Consider the following 22222-nt stretch of genomic DNA (forward strand, 5'->3'; position numbering starts at 1 on the left):
GGTGGTGCTCCAAGTTAAAAGGATTCTGCTTGCTTCCTAAACTGTTGCTTGTTTCTTTTGATGCTTAATGCTGTTTTGTCTGGAATAGAGCTCTTTTTCTTCCCAGTAGCTGGTATGGGGCTGTGATTTGGACCTGTGCTGCAAACAGTGATGATAACACAGGGATGGTTTAGTTATCAATGAGCAGAGCTTACGCAGAGCCAAGGCTTTTTCTGCTCCTCATCCCACCAGCGAGCAGGCTTGGAGAGGTCACAGCCAGGACCCAAGGGATATCCCAGACCATATTGTGCCATCCTCAGCATATAAAGCTGGGGGAAGAAGAATGAAAGGGGGACATTGGGAGTGATGGGGTTTGTCTTCCCGATTCCCCTTACCTGTGATGGATCCCTGATGTCCTGAAGATGGCTGAAGTGATCACCTGCCCACGATGGGAAGTGGTGAATGAATTCCTTCTTCACTTTGCTTGCGTGCACAGCGTTTGCTTTACCTGTTAAACTGACTTTATCTCAACCCATGCGATGTCTTACTTTTACCCTTCCCATTCTCTCTTTGGTGAGGGGACTGAGAAAGACTCTGCATGGGGCTCAGTTGGCACTTGGGGTTAAACCATGACAGTCCTTTAACTCAATAACTTTGCTCCCCATATAGGTAACTAAGCCTTTGTTGACTCTTGCTGAGCTCTTCAGCCATGGAGTAGTCTTCAAGAACCAGAAAGCTTTCTCCAGGTTGAGAGCACAATCACCAGTCTCAGAACGATACCTTTGTAAACCAGAGCCAAGCCCTTCGGAGCAGAATGCATCCAGAAGAGCCAAGGTTTTTCACTACAGAAGAAGCAGCATCTCTCTTCCAGACTCCATCCCTGGCAGTGGTCAAGGCCAGGTTGGACACAGGGGCTTGGAGCAAGCTGCTCCAGTGGAAGGTGTCCCTGCCCATGGTAGGGGGCTGGAAATGGATGATCTTAAGGTCTTTTCCATCCCGAACCACTCTATGATCCTATGACTTGCATATAACATGAAGTGAACCCATACTGAACCCTATTTGAGGTTTGTAAAAGTTTGAATAACCTTTTTCTGCTCGATATTTTCTTTGTGCCTCAATGTTTTCCAGTTCAGGACAGCATCGAGAGCATCTGTGCCAAAATTCTGGAGAATAAAACAAGAAAAGAAACCCAACCAAAAAAGAAACCACCCACAGAAGAACCCTCTTCTCTCCTGGGCATTCCTGGACCAGCTGGAAGCTGAAAACACTGGCAATTTCACAGGGAATGAATATCTACAGACCCAGGAGGTTAAATAAACAGCGTCCAGGTTCTTGTTTGTCTAGTTGTTTGCCAAAGCCCAGAAAGAAATACAATGGAAGAGTTCATCTTTCCTTTTTTTTTCTATGTTTACCTAAGTCTAATCCTGCTAAATTGCCCTTGTTCCTGGAAATATGTTATTTTGCTACATATTTAGTAAGAGCGAGCACGGATCTGGCTTGTAAGGAAAGACTCACCTTAGGGACCGTGGTTGCTGATAAGGTGGGCACCTTGTCTAAGCCCTTTGTCTGGGCCTGTTAGTGAGAAAAGGTCATCTCTAAAGGGTGGTCTTTCTAATTCATGGGTGCCCAGGTAGATGAGGTCAGAGAAGTTCATAAGAGCATAGATTCATAGAACGGTTTGTGTTGGTGAGGCCCTTAAGATCATCCAGTTCCATCCCCATTGTCATGGGCAGGGACATCTTCCACTAGACCAGGTTGCTCAAGGCCATGTCCAGCCTGGCCTTGAATATCCAACCTACTGGACATACTTCAACTGGCCTTGAAGTTATCTGTAGATAAATTGGAAATTGCTATGGAGAGCAGCTTCCTTGATAGAGACAATGTTGGTGACATGACCCAAGAGCTCATAAGATCAAGATCAGGTCCTCCCTATTTCAGGCATGAGACACACTGCTTAACATCTGATGGGCGTCCTTGGTGCACCGCAATTCATCCATGGCCAAAGCATTGAACGCAGAGTTCAGTGCTAGGAGGAGCAGTAGGGCTCCTCAGAGAAGGAAATCCAGTGTGTGAATGATGCAGCAAACAGGGCAAAACCTTCTTGTGACAGGCACAAACAGGGCAGCACCTTGGCAGTGACAAGCCACCCCAAACTTGTCTTTGAGAGAAGCAACTTCACGATGTCTCGGACTGGGTCAAGTATTGCCCAGTGTGCTGCTGCCATTCATAGAATCATGGAATGGTTTGGGTTGGAAGGGGTCCTAAAGCTCCTCCAGTTCCAACCCCAGCCATGGACAGGGTCCCCTTCCACTGGAGCAGCTTGCTCCAAGCCCCTGTGTCCAACCTGGCCTTGAGCACTGCCAGGGATGGGGCAGCCACAGCTTCTCTGGGCACCCTGTGCCAGCGCCTCAGCACCCTCACAGGGAAGAGCTTCTGCCTTATATCTAACCTGAGCGTCCCCTATTTCAGTTTGAAGCCATCACCCCTTTCAAAGACACATCCTGCTCCTCCACAAGTGGTGCTGGAGGCAGAAGGCCACTTTTTTCCCCATATCCGACCACTTTCTAGTTTACATTTCTTTTTCTTTCTCTTAATATGGCTCCCTTTGTTATTTTCCACCCATGTTTGCCTTCCTCATGAGGAGCAGCACCGCCTCTTCCCTACCCTGAAACACAGGCGAATCGGACACGCTGTTCCACAGCAAGCCCCCCCCAGGGGCAGTGGGACATTATTTTAGTCCTGTTTACACTTGTGATCATCAGGCCCAGCAAACACCCACAGGCTGGAAGCCCATCCTGATTGTTGTGAGTTGTTCTGGGCTTTTTCCCCTGGTGGAAAAAATCTGTTAGTGATTAATCATCACCAAAGCCTTGGTTTTCAGCAGCGCTGAGATGTCTATATTGCATCCAGGGAGCCACAGTGTGAGAAGAGGCTGTATCATGGGGATGCAACTGAGAACCTGGCTCCAAGAGCTATTTAAGTAACTCAGCTCCTTAAAGTGCCCCGCCACGCTGTTCTCAATAGATAAAGTCACTTTTGGCCATAATGGTCCCAATGGGGATATTTGCTTCAAACGTTCCAACCCTCCAGAAAATTCTGAATTAGCATCTCCTCATCCTGCCAAAATCCAGTAAAACAAAGGTATTATTTATAACACAATATAAACTGGAGACTAAGTAATAAAGCAGTACTCTAGCCATTGATGCACTCAGATTCTGTCATCCTTTCTCATGAATGCCCCATCCCTGGCAGTGCTCAAGGCCAGGTTGGACACAAGGGCTTGGAGCAAGCTGCTCCAGTGGAAGGGGTCCCTGCCTGTGGCAGGGGTTGGAGCTGGATGATCTTAAGGTCCTTTCAACCCAAACCATTCTGTGATTTTATATATCCCATTATCTATTTATTCATCCATTTCCGTACACACATTATCTGTTATCATTGTGGATAATCTGTTATCATTGTGGATAGGACAAGGGGCAATGGGTGTAAACTAGAGCATAGGAAGTTCCACGTTAACATCAGGAAGAGCTTCTTTACTGTAAGAGTGACAGAGCACTGGAACAGGTTGCCCAGGGGGGTTGTGGAGTCTCCTACACTGGAGATATTCAAGGCCCGCCTGGACAAGTTCCTGTGTGATGTACTGTAGGTTACCCTGCTCTTGCAGGGGGGTTGGACTAGATGATCTTTTGAGGTCCCTTCCAACCCTTGGGATTCTGTGATTCTGTGATTTATCAGTCCAGGTCTGTACATGCAAATGCACACAATGTTTATGTGTGTCCTGCCAGCCTTTGGAACAGCAGTAGACCAGATTTGATTCAATGCCGTCTGTCCCCATTGGAAATAACCAACAATAAAGAAAACAGCTGTTGTACACTGACAGCACTGCTCAGACTGCCTTGCTGTAGCATCTATGGAAAAGTAGACGGATTTGTGGGACCTACGGTTGTTTTAAATGCATCTCTAAATCACTGAACTGCAGAAGAAGCTGGTTTGCAGAAGGAGCTGCAGAAATAGTCTTCTCCTCCAGCTGCACAACTGGGCAAGCAGGGAAGGGATGAAGATGCATTTAGTCCTAAGGACACACAAAGCCAACACCAGTGTATAGTCCCAAAGAGCTGAAGAACAGAGTATTGCTGGTGTGGGAAATGAGCTGTGGAGGTCACTGTAATAAGCAATGGGTACAGCTGCTACCTGTGACCAGCAGCCCACAAAGCAGGATTGAATGCCCCATCCCCAGCAGTGTTCAAGGCCAGGTTGAACAGGGCTTAGAGCAACCTGCTCCAGTGGAAGATGTCCCTGTTCCTGGCAGGGAGGGTGGAACCGTATGATCTTGAGGTCTTTTCCAACATAAACTGTTCTATGATTCTGTGATCTGCAAAATATGCCTGCATCCATCCTTGAATCATTTAAAAAAGCCATTCTTCCCTGTGGAGTACAAGTGGCCACTCTCTGGTGCTTCCAGCAGACACATCCTATCATGCTAAAGGGCCTCCAGCTGAAATATAGCTCTGTGTCTGAAAAAGGGCCCAAAGCCACACAGCTCTGTGCACTAAGCCCTGACACATAGCTGGAAAGGTCCCCCTCGCTACTCCTCCAAGAATAACAAACCTTTGCAATGTACTCTCATATATCATCAACAATTAAGGACAGCAACAATCCAAACAGCCGTCTCTCCAGGGATGGAGGGAGGGAAAGAAGACTTATTAGGCCCTCGAAGAAATGTAAACCCAGCACCGTGCTGGCCTTGGAGCTTCTGCCTGGGTTTGAGAGGCTTTGTGTGATTGGGACTCCTGGTCTCCTCAACGGCAGTGTGGCTTGAAGGGGACGGATGGTGCACCCCAAAGCTGCCAAGAACATCACCTCCTTGGAGAGAGATGCTGAGACCCAAGTCTGCAGCATCTCATGCTTCCTCCCCTTCTATTTCTTGGACCTCAGGAGGCATTGATCTCCATCCAGCCCGTGTTGTGGACAAGGTGCAATCTGTGCACTAGGCAGCGGCATGGGGCAATTTGGTCCACCCGCCTGTTGGGCTGCTCTTCCCAAAGCCCGCGAGCCAGATTCAGGGGCCAAGCACGTTGTGCAATTACTTAGAAGCAGCTAATTGTGCCCCAGGACAGCTGAATGGGTGCAACGATGGCTTTCCCAGGCCTTGCCAGCCCTGCTGTCCTGTGATGTGGTTTAACGGGAACAAGGAGCCTACTGGGAACAGCTCTGTGGTGTTGGCTCATGGGCACTCCAGGAACAGAGCAGACACACAGGCTCTAGTTCTCAGCCGCGCCTGGCGATCACTCAGCTGCAAACAGGGCTGTCTGGATGGGGTTTTGGGTGGAATTGCTCCCATGGTTCTCCTGGAACAAGTGTTAAGTCCCCACTGCGGGGGCCGTAGCTTGCTGTCCTCCCTGTCCTAAGGACAGCTTGGCTGCTGCCATGTCATGTGTGAAGACGTGGGACCTCAGGGCCATAGCCTGAGGGGTGTGAGAACAACGTCGCACCTCCAAATCAGCCTTTCCATGTGGAAATAAGTGCAGAAAGCTCCTAGCAATGGCTTGTCCCATCCTGTGCCCCTGCTCCTTCTCCTTTCCCAAGCACCTTAGGGACTTTTCTGATCTACTTCCAAGTCTTCAGAGCAAAGGTAAGTGTTGGAGGTGGTTGCTCTGCTCTTTCATGTGTCTATTAACCTACCCAAGCTCATGCGCTGGGAAGTGTTTCACAACCCTTTCTTAATCTCCAAGGAAAAATGTTGGATTTGGACCTCAAACACATAGGATAGAGCTCTGCTAAGGGCTAAACACCCACCACTTCAAGCAGCTCCTTAGATGAACCCTTTACCCATGTACCCTATTGCTCCAAGGTATGCTTTTGCTCATTACTGCACAAATCCTGACCCATCCTGTGCTGTTGTGTGCCGTGGGACCGTACCCACCATGATCACATCCATCAGGTAGTTGCTCGCCAACCCCAGCATTGCTGCTCTGCTCCACAATAAGCACTGGGGAAGAACAACCTCTGTTAACTTTGTGCTTTTTGGCACGGGTTGGCTGACCAAGTGGTTCCATATTAATCACACTTCTCTCTTAGGTCCCCATTGGGCTTCCACGTGAGGCCAGGATCAGGCCCCAGGTTTCTTAAACCTGGCTCCTTGCCTACGCGCGCTGCTGGGCCAAGGCACGTTCTGAGCTGGCCTGGCGGAACATTTTGGATGGGACAATTTTCCATTGGCAAACGCTGCCTCAATGAAACCCAAATATTTTGCGGGTGTAGATTAATTTCCATGAAATTCTTGACAAAAATTCCCCAAACCCTTCCGCCCCCCCCCCCCAACCCAATCGCTGCAACTTTGAATTTGCCATTTCCACTTTCTCCTTTACTTTCCGGTTGCCAACGCGCTTCATCTGATAAGGCAAAGCCCACTGTGAGTAGACATCGGCACTTTGGAGGGCTTTGTTTTGACTTCTAGAAATTGCATCTGGTAACAGCTTTACTATTGCATGGCACGCTGCGATTTTGATGCAAAGCATTTTTGTCTTGTTGAAACGAAATCTGCCACGATGTCAAAATGAAGCGGTCGTGTGCTATCAAATAGAAACAGTCTGACGATGCTGAAATGCGACGAGTCGAAGCCATTGACAAGGAACATTGCGGTATTTCCAATGAGAGCGTTTTTGGAAGTGCCATTTCACAAGAAGTTTCACGTTTTCACTTTGGCATTCCAATTTGGAGTAGAAACAAAAATCAAAATACTGGCATTTCTCTTGGGAAGGAAATTTGATTTTCCAAAAAGCTTTAGTAATAACCTGGGTTCGAGAGAGACATTTAAAAACCCGTTATTAAAAAATGATTGTTCAGCCAGTAAAAATGGTGTGAAAAGAATGGATTCAAACATAGATTTGCAGGTTTTTCATGTTTCCCCTCCGTAACTAACGTATCTTTTTATAGCTATATTTCACCTTCCTAGCACTCCTTCTTTGTTACAAGTACCAGGCATTTTCACCCTTGGATTCTCCGCCTGACCTGATCAACAACTGTGAGCAATTGTTCTTATACTTTCATTTTGCTGAGACAATTGCAGCTTTGATTTCAAAACTGAAAAGGGATTTGTGCGTGAGAGCTTTGTATTTTCAAAACACACCATTAGATTCAATCAAAAGCATTACCTCTTCCTCCAAGCCTTGCATAATTGTTAATGTGAACCAACTGATGCAAGATAAATGCCTGTTGTTCCCAGTGTGTGCAGAAGTTATGCTGGGGTTGCATCACGTCTAGCTACAGAACCGGTTTGACACCATGAGAACAGCCGCACCGAGTCAAACTAAAGGGCTTACCCCATCTCTTGACAGTGACCAGCCCCAGATCCATAGGAAAAGTGCCTAAAGAAGAAAGTGAGATTAGAGCAATCCTCTGGGATTGTGCTACCCCAGGCGTGGGGAGTCAAAGATTTTGGAATTTACTAAGATTAAATTTACATCTGGACTATCATGTTTAATAGCCACTGATGGATTTATTCCCCCTAATTTATCTGAGATATTTTCAATTCAGTGGACTGGGGTATGTTAAAATAATTCAATCTGAATTATAATTCCTGGTTCTTTTTGTTTTAAAAGTTCATGGGGGAAAATGTTGCTCACAGTCTCATTTTAACTTTTTCATATTTTAAATTACTTTCCTTTTATCCCTTCTATCACAGTCCAGTGAGCTGCATTTTATACCGGACAAGACTGTATATCCCATTTAGCCGATGTTTGGATGGATAGCCAATGTTTGGATGCTTCTTTTAACTCTTTAATGCTTCATAATTGAGCTGGAAACACCTCTTAGAGGCAGACCTTTTTTGGTCAGAATGCTGTTGTTGCTAACTCCCCTCAAATAATAGACTTTATTAATTTTGTATGTTGTAAATGTGTTTGGGGGGGGATCCGTTTTGGAGGAGCAATTTTCTATTACACCGATGTAGTGCACCTATTGCATCCTCTCTCATCAATATAGATAATGATGCAGGGAAGACAGCATGGAAAATGCATTATATCCTTATGGATAAATTGCTCTGTTATTACGTGTAGTCATAGGTAAGGCTGAAAATTTAGGTTCCCAATCCTAAATTGCTTAATTGAGAAGAGACCTGTTAGAATCATAGAATCATAGAATAGTTATGGTTGGAAAGGACCTCAAGATCATCCAGTTCCAGCCCCCCTGCCATAGACAAGGACACCTCACACTAAACCATTCCACACAAGGCTTCATCCAACCTGGCCTTGAACACTGCCAGGGATGGAGCACTCACAACCTCCCTGGGCAACCCATTCCAGTGTCTCACCACCCTCACAGGAAAGAATTTCCTCCTTAGATCCAATCTAAACTTCCCCTGTTTAAGTTTGAACCCGCTACCCCTTGTCCTGTCACTACAGTCCCTGACGAAGAAAGGAGAGCAGGAAAAGTTTCATTGAAGAGATGAAGATAAGGAGCTGGTGGAGGGATTCTTGGTGAGGAAGTGGTATCTAATTCGTCATCCCATGAAACCTAAAGCAAAAAAAAGAACCATGAACTGCAATTTAGATGAAATTATTCTAGCATGTTACAGGCAGCCTCTGATGTTTTTCTCTCCTGTTCATAAAATCAAGAGCAGTCACCATAAAATACGGGGACGGCTCTTTATTAACTATATGTGAAAATAAGTGCACGTAATCTCTAAGGGAAACTCCTGAGTCCAGGCTAGCAGTCAAGCCTGGACCCTTAAATCTTAATAAACTAAGACATGACTTCTTCTGGACAGGCATCAGGAGGAATCAAAGCCAATTGCCTTCTTCCTGGCTTGGATCTTAAACGCAGAGCCAGCCTTTGCTTGGGGTTAGCAAGCTGATCGTCAAGCCTTAAGTAAAATAACCCATAAAGTTAACCCTGCAACACGTACTCGTGTTGAGGGGAGGAGCAGGTTAATCGGCACCTTTGTTTGTTTGCTTCTTTTTAATACAGACAGCCCCAGTAAGGCAAATGCATTCCAGATGTTGCTCAGTTGACCCCAGAGGGGTTATTTTGCATCGACTTTGATAGAGTCATGCTGGGGTGAATTCATTTGCAGACCTGCCACCTTCCATGAAACGCTTGCCAAGCTTCCCTGCCACAGGGAAATCTCCCTGCTTAGCTGGGCTGCCCGGCCCTTCCCACTGGGGAACTTGTTCAAAGGCGCTCTATGCTCCTGCACTCATGGAGTATCTCTACACAAACCTGGGCTGCACCCCATCCCTTGTCCATGCTCCTGCATGGCTCACACACAAGGTCACACTCAGGTCTGGAGCAGGTCCAAACACTCAGGAGAGGCAGAGACTGACCATGCTTGGAATAAAACAGTGATTCTGAGTCCTCGACAGATTATGGATGAGCATCTCTTCTGCACAGAGGTTAGACTACCTGGCTATGTCTATACTAATAAGCAAGGTGCAACCAGGGTACAGTCTTGGGCACTAGCATATGAGACTCCAGACATCCTTTTCCATGCTCTCTCGCCACCACCACTTTTCCAGGCATTCCCATGCACAGCTAAGAGGATAGTAAAGTGTTAGATAGTTCCTATCACATAGAATCATAGAATCATCTATGGCAGAAAAGATCCCTAAGATCATTGATACCAACCATAAACCTAATACTGCAAAGTCCATTACTAAACCATGTCCCTAAGTGACACATCTACACATCATTTAAACACCTCCAGGGATGGCGACTCCACCAGTTCCCTGGGCAGCCTGTCCCCATGCTTGATGGGATGGATGAGGTCACCATTTCTGGAGGAACAAGAGTTTAGCCATGAGGACCTAATCCTGGCTGAGCAATTGCTTTGCATTGGAACCAAAAAGCCCAAATGATTTTGTGTATTGGTATCTATATAGCTTTGGGACTGTGGCACCACCAAAGAGCCTGGACAGACATTCCATGGATGTGGGGCTCAACACAGTTTGGTCTGACCTTGAACTTGCTCTTTCACCTGCAGTGCTGATATCTCCATCCACCCACTGGATGAGGAGTCAAGCTGGAAGTCATTCTCATACAGTCAGAGAATACTATATCTTTAAGGAGATAAAAGGTTTTCCAAAGCTGGACAGCTATTGCAATCATTGTGGGGCTGGGTGTAGTTGCATCCAGTCTGGGTTCAGATCCAGTTCAACCCATCACAAGGATAAAACAAATGTTTTGTTACCAGAACAAACCAGTCAGGACCAACACCCATCAAACTCCAGCCTCAGATCAAAACGGAGCGATGAAATGCAAAATTAAAGCTATTGTTTTGTGACCATTAGTTTATTTTCTGACTTTAACACCAAAAATTTCCCCAGTGCTTTTTTTGTGTGTGTGTTGTCAAATAAACACAGGTTTTTTTAAGAGCATTTTGTTTGGTGAAGTAAAACAACATCTAATACATCCTCTGTCGCACTGCGTGTCTGCAACGGAATGATGAATGTGAGGGCTGAAAACGCTCTTTCAGCACACACTTGTGTTGCTGGAGCTGCCAGAACAACTTTTGCTCGTTGACACGGCTCTGGCATGGCATTTTTATGCTATTCCCAGTAGATTAATATGTCTTTTTTTTCCCTCATTGAGACATAGCTCATCTGCAAATGAATCAAAACTTGGCCCAGGCCTTTTGGGAGCTTTCCTTCTTTCATATATCTCTTCTTATTTAGAGATCTCACAAGCTCTAAGAAGACATTCCAGACCTTCATCTGATCTTTCAACTATCGACACGGTCAACACTGATTCTGTGACGCTGTCTTCTGCTTCTGTGTGAAATATTTCCATCTGCCTACTGATATTGAAAAAGATTCATATTTGAAAAAAGACTTTTTTGCTTTTTTTTTCCCTCCTTGGTTGTAAGCAATTTTTCAAAGGAAAGCAGAAAAGTTTCATGTTTCCCGTTGATACAAGAAAGCACCCAGCACAAAAGCCAGCTTTCAACAGCCTTCAGATACTGAAAAACATTGGTTTTAACCTGAGTCTTTCCAAAGGCTTGTGACACATCTAACACATCTTTATCCTCTTCTGGCAGACAAAGGAGATGGTTTGGGACATCTATCAGCAGCCAAAGCTTCTGAGCTCCAGGGGTCATGCAAATGTGTCATTACTAGGGTGGAAGCTCTATGAGAAATAAAGGAAATACTATTAAGAAGGAGGGGAATCGCAGCATATGAGAAAGGAAGATGAGGCAAGTGAACCAAATCAATTGGTGGCAATGACAAAGGTGGGCACAAGTATTTCTTAATGCTCTGTCAATGGAGCAGAGGTTGCATAGGCAGACACCAACTTCTCCTGGACTGTGCCATGCTGCCTGGAGGCCTCTAAACCAAATCTCAGTCCTGTGCTAATAGGGCTCTTTCCTGTAATTCCATTGGGAAAAGACTGCATGTTTTAGGAAGAGAAGAAAGAAAAAATTATGTACTCCCCTCGATGTCAGTGCTGGGGCTTAAGTGAGCCAATATAAATGCATTTGGGCAACAGAGGCTTTATTGTTCCCATGGCCCTGCTATTTTCTTAAGTGAGCGAATGTATGCTTTGGAGAGGAAGGTTTTGACAGTACTGGTTAAAGTCATCATACGTTAAAGAGAGTTTGGATGTCACCTCCTTACTCACCCCACTCACGAGGTCACCCTGCTATTCGTCAGAGGGAAAATCTGTGTTTGCTAGGAAGCAGTCATGAGTTTGAGAGAACTGCAAAACTGCTGTTTTGTTTTAATAGGGGGGAAAGGAGCTGCAGTCGCTGCTATGTCATCAACAGGACCCTTCCGCCTCACAAAATCCGCTGGAACTTGCTCAAGACATACAATCACAGTGAGCCCTTCAAGAAGTGATCATCTGGTAGAATTTAGGGCAGCTTCCAGTGGTCTAGTTTCAGAGGAAGTGCTGTCTGGGTGCAAATAGGGAAGCGGGAGCTTGTGCAGATAGAAATCAAGCTCCTAAATATCCCTTCCTGGGAGACATAGGATTAGCTACAGCCTCTTCCTCACTATCTCTCATTATAAACCCAGAAGCTCCATGCTCTACAAAGCACTTTGAGATGCTGCAAGCATACAATCAGAGGATTGATCAGAGAGGGTGAAATTCCCTTTGAAAGGAGACATGACCCAAAATTCAGACCACACAGGAGTGGGATTTCCATGGTCCTTAGTGTTTGTGCCAGCTCCTTGGAATTCCTCTCAGTGGTGGCTGGACGTGCTGGGATACAGATGTGGTTCCCATAGGCACAGCAGCCTGCCAGCCATGTGCCACACCAGATGGTGACTGCTCTTCATGTTAACACATCACTTCAGAGACCTCCACAGCCTCTGCAAAGAGAGAGGACAGAAATGCAAAGGGAATGGTGCTGCAGTCACGACCTTCCCTTTGACAGATGTGCAGCTGCTTCTTCTCCATTGCAAACGATTCCCTTCATCTCTGCAGGAAAGAGGAAATGTGTCGACCCATTTGAAGGTGTCAGGCAAGGAAAATAACGTACAACCTGGCTCCTAATTCTACTGCACATGAAAGTGGATGGGCTGCTCTACCTTGCCTGAGAGATGGTGTGCTGCATACTGTAAAGATGTAAAACATAAACCTGATCTGTCCAGGCCTGGTCAGAGCTGGTCCTCAGTTAGTTATGAAGGAATATTTGTTATCTCAAGAAGCAAGAAGAATTAATGTAAATCAATTATAACAATGACTTGTTCTTGTAGGGTTTGAAGCAAACCAGTGTTCTGTGTATCTAGGAATGCAGTGGAATCTGTTAACTATTAACATCTATTAGGAAAATTCACATCTCTGCCCCAATAAAGTAAGGATGCTCTGAAGAAGATGCATACAAGCTTCTTGAGCACTTCGGAGATCAAAGGTAGGACACATTGTTCAGGATCCTTCTATCTACCTACAATGGTAGCGTTACACATCCATCACTCGTTCCTGTGTTCTTGCCTCCTTGTACACATCAGAGTGATATCACCTTTATATTTACTTATTCAGCTGAAAGCCAAGGGTGATATCAACCTGTAGACTCAAACTTATAACACGTGTCTAGAGGTAAGCAGGATACTGGACCTCCCTTTCTGGTCAATGAATATCAACAATATGATTCCTTTGCCTGGATGCAGGTGTCTTAGTGTTGAGATTTTCTGGTGTGTTCGAGAGACCTGTATGGATTTCCTAGAGTGTCTCAAATGGGAATAAATCATTATGTTTAGCCCCTGACAACTTGCTTACGTAAAGACTCCTCAATTTTGGTCTCTTAATCTGCATGCAGAATGGTACCTTGGCCCTTAATCATAGCCATTTAAATAGAGATATTGTAGAGCCATCAGCCTGCAGACAGCCTCATCCACCTCTGATACAGATACCTGCAGATGGGATAAAGCACATTCTGTAACTACCAACTTCTTTCTATTGACCAGACACAGACCCAAGGTGATTGTCTCAGAATAGAAAACTGGCTGAAACCAGATAAATTTATATCCAGCTTGGTCAGATTTAGATGAAACTCCATTCTCCATCTGCATATCAGCATCTCCATGTCAGGAAAGGCAGCAATATGTTATTTTCAGCATTTGCTTTGGAATTTGGTGTGAAGAAACGTCCCTTTTGAAGCTGAATTGGCACAAGAAACCCTTCCAGGAAAAAAAAGGCATGCAATTCCAGTGGGACTGATAAGTGTCAGAAATCCCCGTCAGGAACATGACATCAGTAGCAAAGGCCGTGACAAAATCCTGATAGTGGCATTTCTGAGAGGCAGAGTGTGTAACTTAAAAGCACAGGAAAGCAGCCAAGCAACACAAGACAACAGTACTAGCTTAGAAATATCTCCAGAAAGGGATGTTTTGGGCAGAATCCAAGGGGAATGCATACAACTCCCATAAAACTGCCAGATTAGAGAAGGGTATTTCACATCTAAGGCCTTGATGGGAACAGAGACAGAAAACAGCAAGTTACCCTGGGACTGCTGTCTGGATGGGACCTTTGGAAGGAGAAAACACTGCTCAGGCCTCAAAGCAAAAGCAAAATGTGGGGTGAAGAATAGAGATAACACCAGGAGGTGCTCAGTGCGCAGTGTGAAAGAGCAAAGGCACAAGGCAAGGTTCAGACAGAGACGCAGGTAACATGTCAGGACACAAAGGAGTACACAGAGCAGTTCAGCTTCTTCCAGAGCAGCGCTTAAGGATGGAAGGAAATCACTGGCCTTTGCCACCAGACACCAGAGATTTCGTCATAACACAGAAATGGCTGTGCTGCAGACCTGAAACCGATCCCAAATTCACACCTCCAGTGTCTGAGTTGTTGAGACTGCAGTGTTTGACCTTCCTGCCTCTTGGGGAACATTGGCAGGGAAAACACCAGGAAAACCTCCCCAGCAATTCCTCTCTTGCGCAGTGCCAGAGGGCAAAGCCACGGGAAGACCCACAGGAATGTGCTATCGCTGTTACCAGCATCAGTAAATCCTTTATCAGAAATGAGCTGATGATACAGCCAGTCCTTCATTGCACTTACTTCTTTTCCTAAAGAAACAACAAAGTCCCAACGATCTGCATAAAACCACAAGTTCCGCTGGCACGTGGAGGAGTCTGGAAGGGAGCGAATCCCAGCGCTGCCGTACGGTATCAGCTGTGCTAAAAGGGGACTGAGCAGTGCGTCCAAGGAATGTGCAGCCAGAAATTCTGAGAAAGAGTCAGGAGGGACGCGATGTGCTATGAGAGGGACGGGAGGAAGCATGATTTATCAGCCTGAGTAAGCCTGCAGGTTGAAGCGATGGTCTGGATTGCTGCATAGAGGTATAGAACGATTTGGGTTGGAAAGGCCCTTAAGATCATCCCAGTTCCAGCCCCCTGCCATGGGCAGGGACACCTTCCACTAGACCAGGAAAACCTTCCACCAGACCAGGTTGCTCAAGGCCCTGTCCAACCTGGCCTTGAACACTGCCATCACATGCTGCCCAAGGTCAGTGAAGATGGAAATCTTGCCTATCTCAACGGACAGGTTGGTGGGCTGAAGGACACCAAAACCCTTGGAGATTTCAGGCCATCATGAAGGAATCAGCCCAGGAAATGCCAGTGTGAGGTATCTGTGCTGCCAGCTGCAAACCAGCGGACACATCCCAAGAGGAGTAACACAGGATGGCCATTACTTAGGGGAAATCATCAGCACCCAAGGACCACTCCTTGATGAGGTTGTGTCCACTCTTGGTGACACCTGTATTTAAAGGAAGCAGCCAGCACTCCAGATGGGCTGCAGGCATGAAACCTGGATAAACCTTCTCAGTGCTGCTTGAAAGCATTTTTAACTTGCCTATTCCTTACCACCTTTTATCACACAAGGGCTTGCAGAGGGTGATACTCCGTGATGGGTGTGATCAATTCACCTCCCATCTATCCCAGAACCAAGGTCCTCCTGCAACGCCTTGACCATTGATTGCTGACAGGCAGAAGTTGCCATGCAGAGCTTCAGAGCATCACAGAGACCTTGGGGTCAAGAAATAACATCAAGAAATAACCATGCTAAAAGGAAAGTTGGCCCCAGCAGACAGCACCACCGCTCTCCTCCCATTTGCAGGCTATCTCCATGCTCAAGCAAGGTGGTGTTACATGTTCCATTTCCTTTCCCTTTCCCTTTTTCTATGCAGCAAGGTCACCAGCTGCTCCCCCCAGTCTGACCAGTCCTGCCCTGCACAGACACTGATGTGGTTGTAGAAATTGAAGGTGTGAGAGATGCCAGAGTTGAAGGAAAACACAGAGGGCCCTGGGTTTGCCTATTTATAGCAGACAGTTCAGAGCCTGCCACTTAAATATACATTCCTGATAAGTGAATAATCTCTGGCAGGGCACAAAAATAGCTCTGTGGCTCCAACCATAATTACACGGTCATGGTTCAGCAACCTGGCCTGTATCAAATAGACTACAACTGTAGCTGATGGGAAAGGACAGAAGCAGTGAGGAGAAGGACAATTTAAAGTTCAGGGTAAAATATAGTGATGGAAAAGCTAAATATATGACTATAAAGCTGCAAGGACTGGGCTGAGGGGTGCTGCAAGAAGTCCTCTTGATTTGGGGACTGAGCCAAGACAGAAAGAGGCTGCACACTTTGCATCCTGCTGGGGGGAAGATAACCTGTTTCTCTCCCCATAGAAAACACTGAACCTTCTTGACCTCTGATAGTTTAAGGACAGTTGGTGGAGGCATCAAATGCATCCCCTGATAGCCCTGACTGGGAAGATAAGAAGGAGATGTCAAGACACGTTAATCCCAAGGTCCAATCTGCCCAATATCCTGCCTATGATAGCTGTAGAACCTTAGTATTTTCTAAGGATGGTGTGGGAAATCCAGAGAAGAGAGATGTGGAGCATCAGCCTTTTTGGTTTGGTTTTCTCATTCACTGGGGAACTGCCACAGGAGCTGGATGAGCCGTGCACACGCTGCTTGTTATTACAGCATCTCACAGCTTCTCACCCATCACTGCTCAACCCCACTGACATATATTACCCAGAGAAACTCTATAAACTTAAAGAAGAAGAGAGCTGAGCTCTACTTGGTGCTCTTTCAAACCACAGCATCTGAAGTGGCACAGGGGAACATCTTAGATGTCAGATCATTGGGCCACATGGTTTATATTAATCACTCGATTACATAGAAAACCTCTTTGCTTGCTTCCAAACTGTGCTTTAACACAGAGCTTTGCAAAGTCTAAGTTTAGGGAGGTGTCTGGTAGGAGGCAGCTTCTATTTTCCTTCCCTGAAGAAGTCCAGAGCCAAATCAAATATTCCACATGCGCTTGGTTAGGATGTTTGATATTCTTAGGATTGTGTGACTTGGTGTGATCACTGAGATCCCAAATGGCACTGCAGATGGGTGAAGTGCTGCACACTCCCTGTCACTGACTGCTAAGTGAGTTCATTGCTTGTTTTGCAATGAACAGTGAACCTTAAATGTCTCCGTCTTGCCCCATTTAAGCATTTTGGTTTAGAGCACAGACATTCACAGCTGAGCTCCCGTGAAACGTGTCTGCTCCTCCATCACCCGGCCTCTCCTGGAGGTTGTAAATCAGACCATGAATATCACAGCTTGAGTCCTTCTATGGGTGGATATGAATCATCCAAATTATGCCAAAGGCTGTTTGTGTCCCTATTCTCACCCTACATTCAAGCAGAGTAAAGATGCTCTAAAGCAACCATTGCCTGCTGGCCCTAGCTGATGCCTGACCCAACCTCAACAACTCTGAGCTCTCCCTGAGGGTATCTGAACGTCATTTTCCCCCCATGGACCAGGTATCTAAAGCTTATGGGACCCCATGGACCATGTATCCAAAGCTTATGGGACTCTGCTTTGAAGAGGGCGAAGGGATGGTTTCCAACCTTTCCACCATGGTACAATAGGGCAGATGTTACCACTCATCGACCACTGCGAGACACTTTGATTGAAAAGCGCTGTAGGAGAATAATGTATTTGAAGACTTTAAAAGTCCAAAGACTCAGCTTGTGCTTGGAATCGCTATCAGAGCCAATGCTTGACCAGCCACTCACAGTTTATTAAAGGAAAAGCCTTTTATACTCGACTCCATCCTGCCTTAAATAAGTACTGCTCTGGTTGTGCCGCACTACAGAATCTTTACTCACATCCTCGTGCCTCACCTCAAAGACACCACTTGTGCTGTGCATGGACACACGTAGACATTTGGCATAGACCCTTGCTTACCCAGTCGATCGAGCTCCAGCACTGCCACCTCTTGGCAAAGCCCTTGAGATCTGGCTACCACTGGACCTGGCAAACAGCTATTTCAAGAGAAAAGGAAAAGTGCCAATGTTACAACTGGAAAGAAGGCATTAAAGCAGTGCTTTCTATAAGCTGATGGTATGAGCCCCCTGCCCCATAGCTTGAAGGAGAGCCACAATCCCCCATGTCCCCCCTTTTCACACTCAAATAAACCTCTCCCACTTGTTAACTCCGGTTCACCGGCTCCTCTTCGGGGTTGCATCGACGTCGGCACTGGGGAATGTGTTTGTGTTTGTTTTGACTTTTGCCCTGAGCCACCACAAATCCTCAGGGCCAGATTTCAACTCGGCACTGTTCTGGGGAAGGCAGGCTGTCATCAAGGCCTTTATTTTGTAGGAGGGGAAACTTGTACTTAGCATTAGCCCTGGAGGAGGAGGAGGAGGAGGGACTGCTGCTCTTTGCCTTCCAATTTGGGGCCCTTTGCTCTGTCCTTGGCCTCCTCGTTTCCAGGTTCCTCCTGGACATGTCTCCTCTTTGCCCTTCCTCTGGCGTCAGCTTTAGAGCTGCCGGAGGCTGCACCCAAGTCCCCCACCTATGGAGGAAACCACAGCACCATGTACCCTGCCCAGATCCATGGATGGCAGCATCTCAAGGTCAAGCATCTCCTCCAATACTTCTTGCTGTGCCCAGCCCAGGAGCAGCCATCAACCAGCTTGCTCTGTTTCCCATTAAAAGGGGGTTTTGTCTGTATCGATTAACTTGATTTCTTTCTTTTAAGATGATAATTTTTCTTTTCTTACTGCCAAAGCCACTGGAAGGGGTTTTGATTTGCCGACCTCCGTGCCAGGCGGGAAGCATGAAGTCCATTGAGCCTGAGCCCATGCATAGCCCATGTATTCCCACTCCAGGACCCAAGTGCCCAGTCCAACACAATGGATCTAAAGCTTGGCTCTGCAGAACAAATGCAGGCTGAGGTGCCAAGCGTTTCTTGTCTTACTCTGAGCTCGTTTAGTCTATAGCAAAGAAAAGGCAGTTGGCAGATGAAGGTTTGTTTGCTTTTTCTCCTCCCTTACATCCAATGACACGGTCTTGACCTGCCAGCCAAAAACTGGACAGAGCTCACTGCTGGCATGGCCGAGATGGCAAAGGAGAGCATTCTTAGTGACCCAGCTCAACACCCCATGACCCTGAGCACTGTGCTCCTCCTTTCAGCAGCAGTGTGCAAGTCTAACAAAGAACAGAGCCTGGCCTTGGACCTTCTTGTTTCTAGATTGCCAATTTGTCTGTATTCAGCAGAGAGCTCTCTAATTTAGCAGACAACAGCTTAACAAGCTCCAATGGCTGGAAACCGAAGCCAGACAAATTCAATCTGGAATAAAGCACACTTCTTTCTCTTTCAATACGATAATTAACTACAGGAACAACTTACCTAAGGCTGGTGTGGGTTCTCCCTTTGAAATCAAGACAGGATGTCTTTCTCAAACACATGCATGAGGTCCCCTGTGAGTTATAGCACTGGAACTCTGGGGCAGGCAGCGGGATTTATGTGGGAGGTCAGGGATCTTTCCTTGTCTTACATTCAATGAATCTACCATTTGCTACAGGAGTTGGATCCTTTTCCCCTCTGAAAGGCTGCATTTCAGGTGATTAATGTCCAGCAGGATTCCTTTAGTCTATCAATCCAGTTCAGGTTTTCTTTATTCTAAGCTTTATCCTCATAGGTAGAGGACACCACCAGTGACTTCAGTGCCAGCTCAACGTCCTTTTCACCACACTGCTTTGTAACTGCTGCTTTGTCTTGGAGCAATCGTGTTACATTTCTCTCTTCAAAGAACTAATCATTCTCTGGTCTATTTCTGTTGTACCCTCTGAAGCATCCATCAACATGGAAGGAAGTGTTTTGGCTCCTCTTACAATGGTGCGTGTAGTGAGCTGTCTGCCACATCTACTCTTTTTGGCAGAACCACCAACTTCCACATGATCCTTCGCTGCAGGAGCTCAGTGCCTGCCTTTATTCTTCCAGAGCAGCTAGGAATTCCTGCTAAGGGGCAGACACGTATGGATTTCAGCAAGCCTGCAAGAGCAGAGCTAATGTTTTATCCTTGACAATGAGATCTATACATTGGTTTGGGGCCATTCCTTAGTCCTGGGGTGCTGTAAATCTAAAATCCAATGCCTCACTTTGTTTCCAGCTAAATTAAGTCTCAAACAGAGAGGTGGGAGCAGCAGAAGTGTTTATAAGACATTTCCTTATTATTTTCATTACTAGTCCTGAACCTCTATTATTCCAGAGGTTCCTCATACAGCCCTGCTATGGGATAAAGCCAAGCCACCGTGTGGGTAAAGCTCTGAGTGCTCCCTGCCCCAGCTCCGTATGTCCATACTGTTTCTGAGAGGTAGCCTGCAGCTCCAGCTACCAATATTCGTAGTATTTAAGAGATCACACTGTTTAAAGACCGGATTTAGAGGAGACTGAGGGGTGACCTCATCAATGTTTACAAATATGTAAAGGGTAGGTGTCAGGATGATGGAGCTAGGCTTTTTTCAGTGATATCCAGTGCTAGGACAAGGGGCAATGGGTGTAAACTGGAGCATAGGAAGTTCCACGTTAACATCAGGAAGAACTTCTTTACTGTAAGAGTGACAGAGCACTGGAACAGGTTGCCCAGGGGGGTTGTGGAGTCTCCTACACTGGAAATATTCAAGGCCCGCCTGGACAAGTTCCTGTGTGATGTACTGTAGGTTACCCTGCTCTTGCAGGGGGGTTGGACTAGATGATCTTTTGAGGTCCCTTCCAACCCTTGGGATTCTGTGATTCTGTGATTCTGTGATTTAGGCTGCCTAGTGATTGTATCTGTCATTTCAGTAGGAAACATCTGGGCTTGTCTAGGGATGGCCTCAGGCATCAAATCTGCCTAGGGCTGGGGTACCTGGTGGGGCAAGGCTGGTTACAAATCATGGTCCCACTCTTGGAGACTGCTCCATCCAGCCACAGAGTTTAAAAACCTTCTGCTAGCAAACCAACCTGCCTTCTGACCCCATAGAGAAAGAAAATAGCACGGGTGTTTGTGGGTTCATCAACATCCAGGGCTCCACAGCAGGCACCCTCATGCCAGAATCTTACCGACAGGGTCATAGAATGGTTTGTGTTGAAGGGACCTCAAAGCACCTCAAGCTCCAACCCCTGCCACGGGCAGGGACCCGTTCCACTGGAGCAGCTTGCTCCAAGCCCCTGTGTCCAACCTGGCCTTGAGCACTGCCAGGGATGGGGCAGCCACAGCTTCTCTGGGCACCCTGTGCCAGCGCCTCAGCACCCTCCCAGGGAAGAGCTTCTGCCTAAGAGCTCAGCTCAGTCTCCCCTCGGGCAGGTTCAAGCCATTCCCCTTGCCCTGTCCCTACAGGCCCTTGTCTAAAGCAAAAAGAAAACCCAAACCTGCTCCCTGTCCTGGCACAGGGCAGTTCCTGCATCCTCCAAATCAAGCATGTGTCAGGCAAGAAGGTAGCCCAAGAGGCTGCAGAACACACATACACAGTACCAGGCTGTGCACCCCCAACACTGCAGCTCTGCCAGCCAGCAAGCTGCTCCTCAGCTTCAAGGATAGGGAAGAAACAGCAAAACTGGGTTGGGGAGGAGGAGCAAGGACCCAGGACCCAGCTGGGTGAGTCTCTCACATCAAGCACATGATGTGACTGAAACTCAGGGAGCTTCCATCCACACCGGAGTTGTACCGAAAGGCTGAATCCTGGGATAAACCCAAACTGGTAGCAAAGGATTTTAGCCCATTAAGGTCTTTTGCTGCCTCCTCTGTGCCCAGCACTCCCAAATGCCCTGTGTTCCTCTCCATTCCCCTCCTTAGCCATGCATCTCTGCCACCAGCACTGACTCCATAAGCCCCAGCCAAGGATGGGAGGAGGAGCTGGAGAGCAGGAGAAAAGGGGTATCAGTAGGAACCCTACAAGCAGAGAGCTGCAGTGAGTCCCCAGGCAGGAGGGGAGAGGGAAGGTGTTCTACATCGTGAGTGATCACCCCAGCCTGGCCTGAAAGTAGGACAAGCTCTTGGATAGAAGTGGGAGTCTCACAGGGTTGGGCCAGCCAGTCACAAGATGCCATGAAAACAGCCTTTCCTGGCATGGATTTCAGTGATTCCAGCCAGAACAGGGAAGCACAGAGACACAAAAAACAGTGGAGGAAGAAGAGAGAAGCAACCAAGTGTCTCAAAGCACCTACAAAGGCAGGTCAGGGCAGGAGGAGACGTGGCCTGAAGCACGGGGCCACCTCAGAACATCCCCACCTCCCTCCTGTCCGCGCCCAAGGGACAAGGGGGACGTGCAGACTGCAAGGATCCAGCGCCTCGCTCAGCTTTGATGAAGGGGTTTTGCTGAAAGCCAGCTCCCGACCGCAGGTTTTAGCTGTTAGAACCTTCCTCCTTCCCCTCTCCGATGTTCCCACTCACATCTTCACATCCCCGGGCCCATGGCGGCTGCCACCCAAACCACAGCCTAATGTGATGTGTCAACATGTCCCGCAGAAGCGCATCCGCCTG

The sequence above is a fragment of the Lathamus discolor genome, chromosome 1 (genome assembly GCF_037157495.1).
Source record: "Lathamus discolor isolate bLatDis1 chromosome 1, bLatDis1.hap1, whole genome shotgun sequence".
Taxonomy (NCBI): Eukaryota; Metazoa; Chordata; class Aves; order Psittaciformes; family Psittacidae; genus Lathamus; species Lathamus discolor.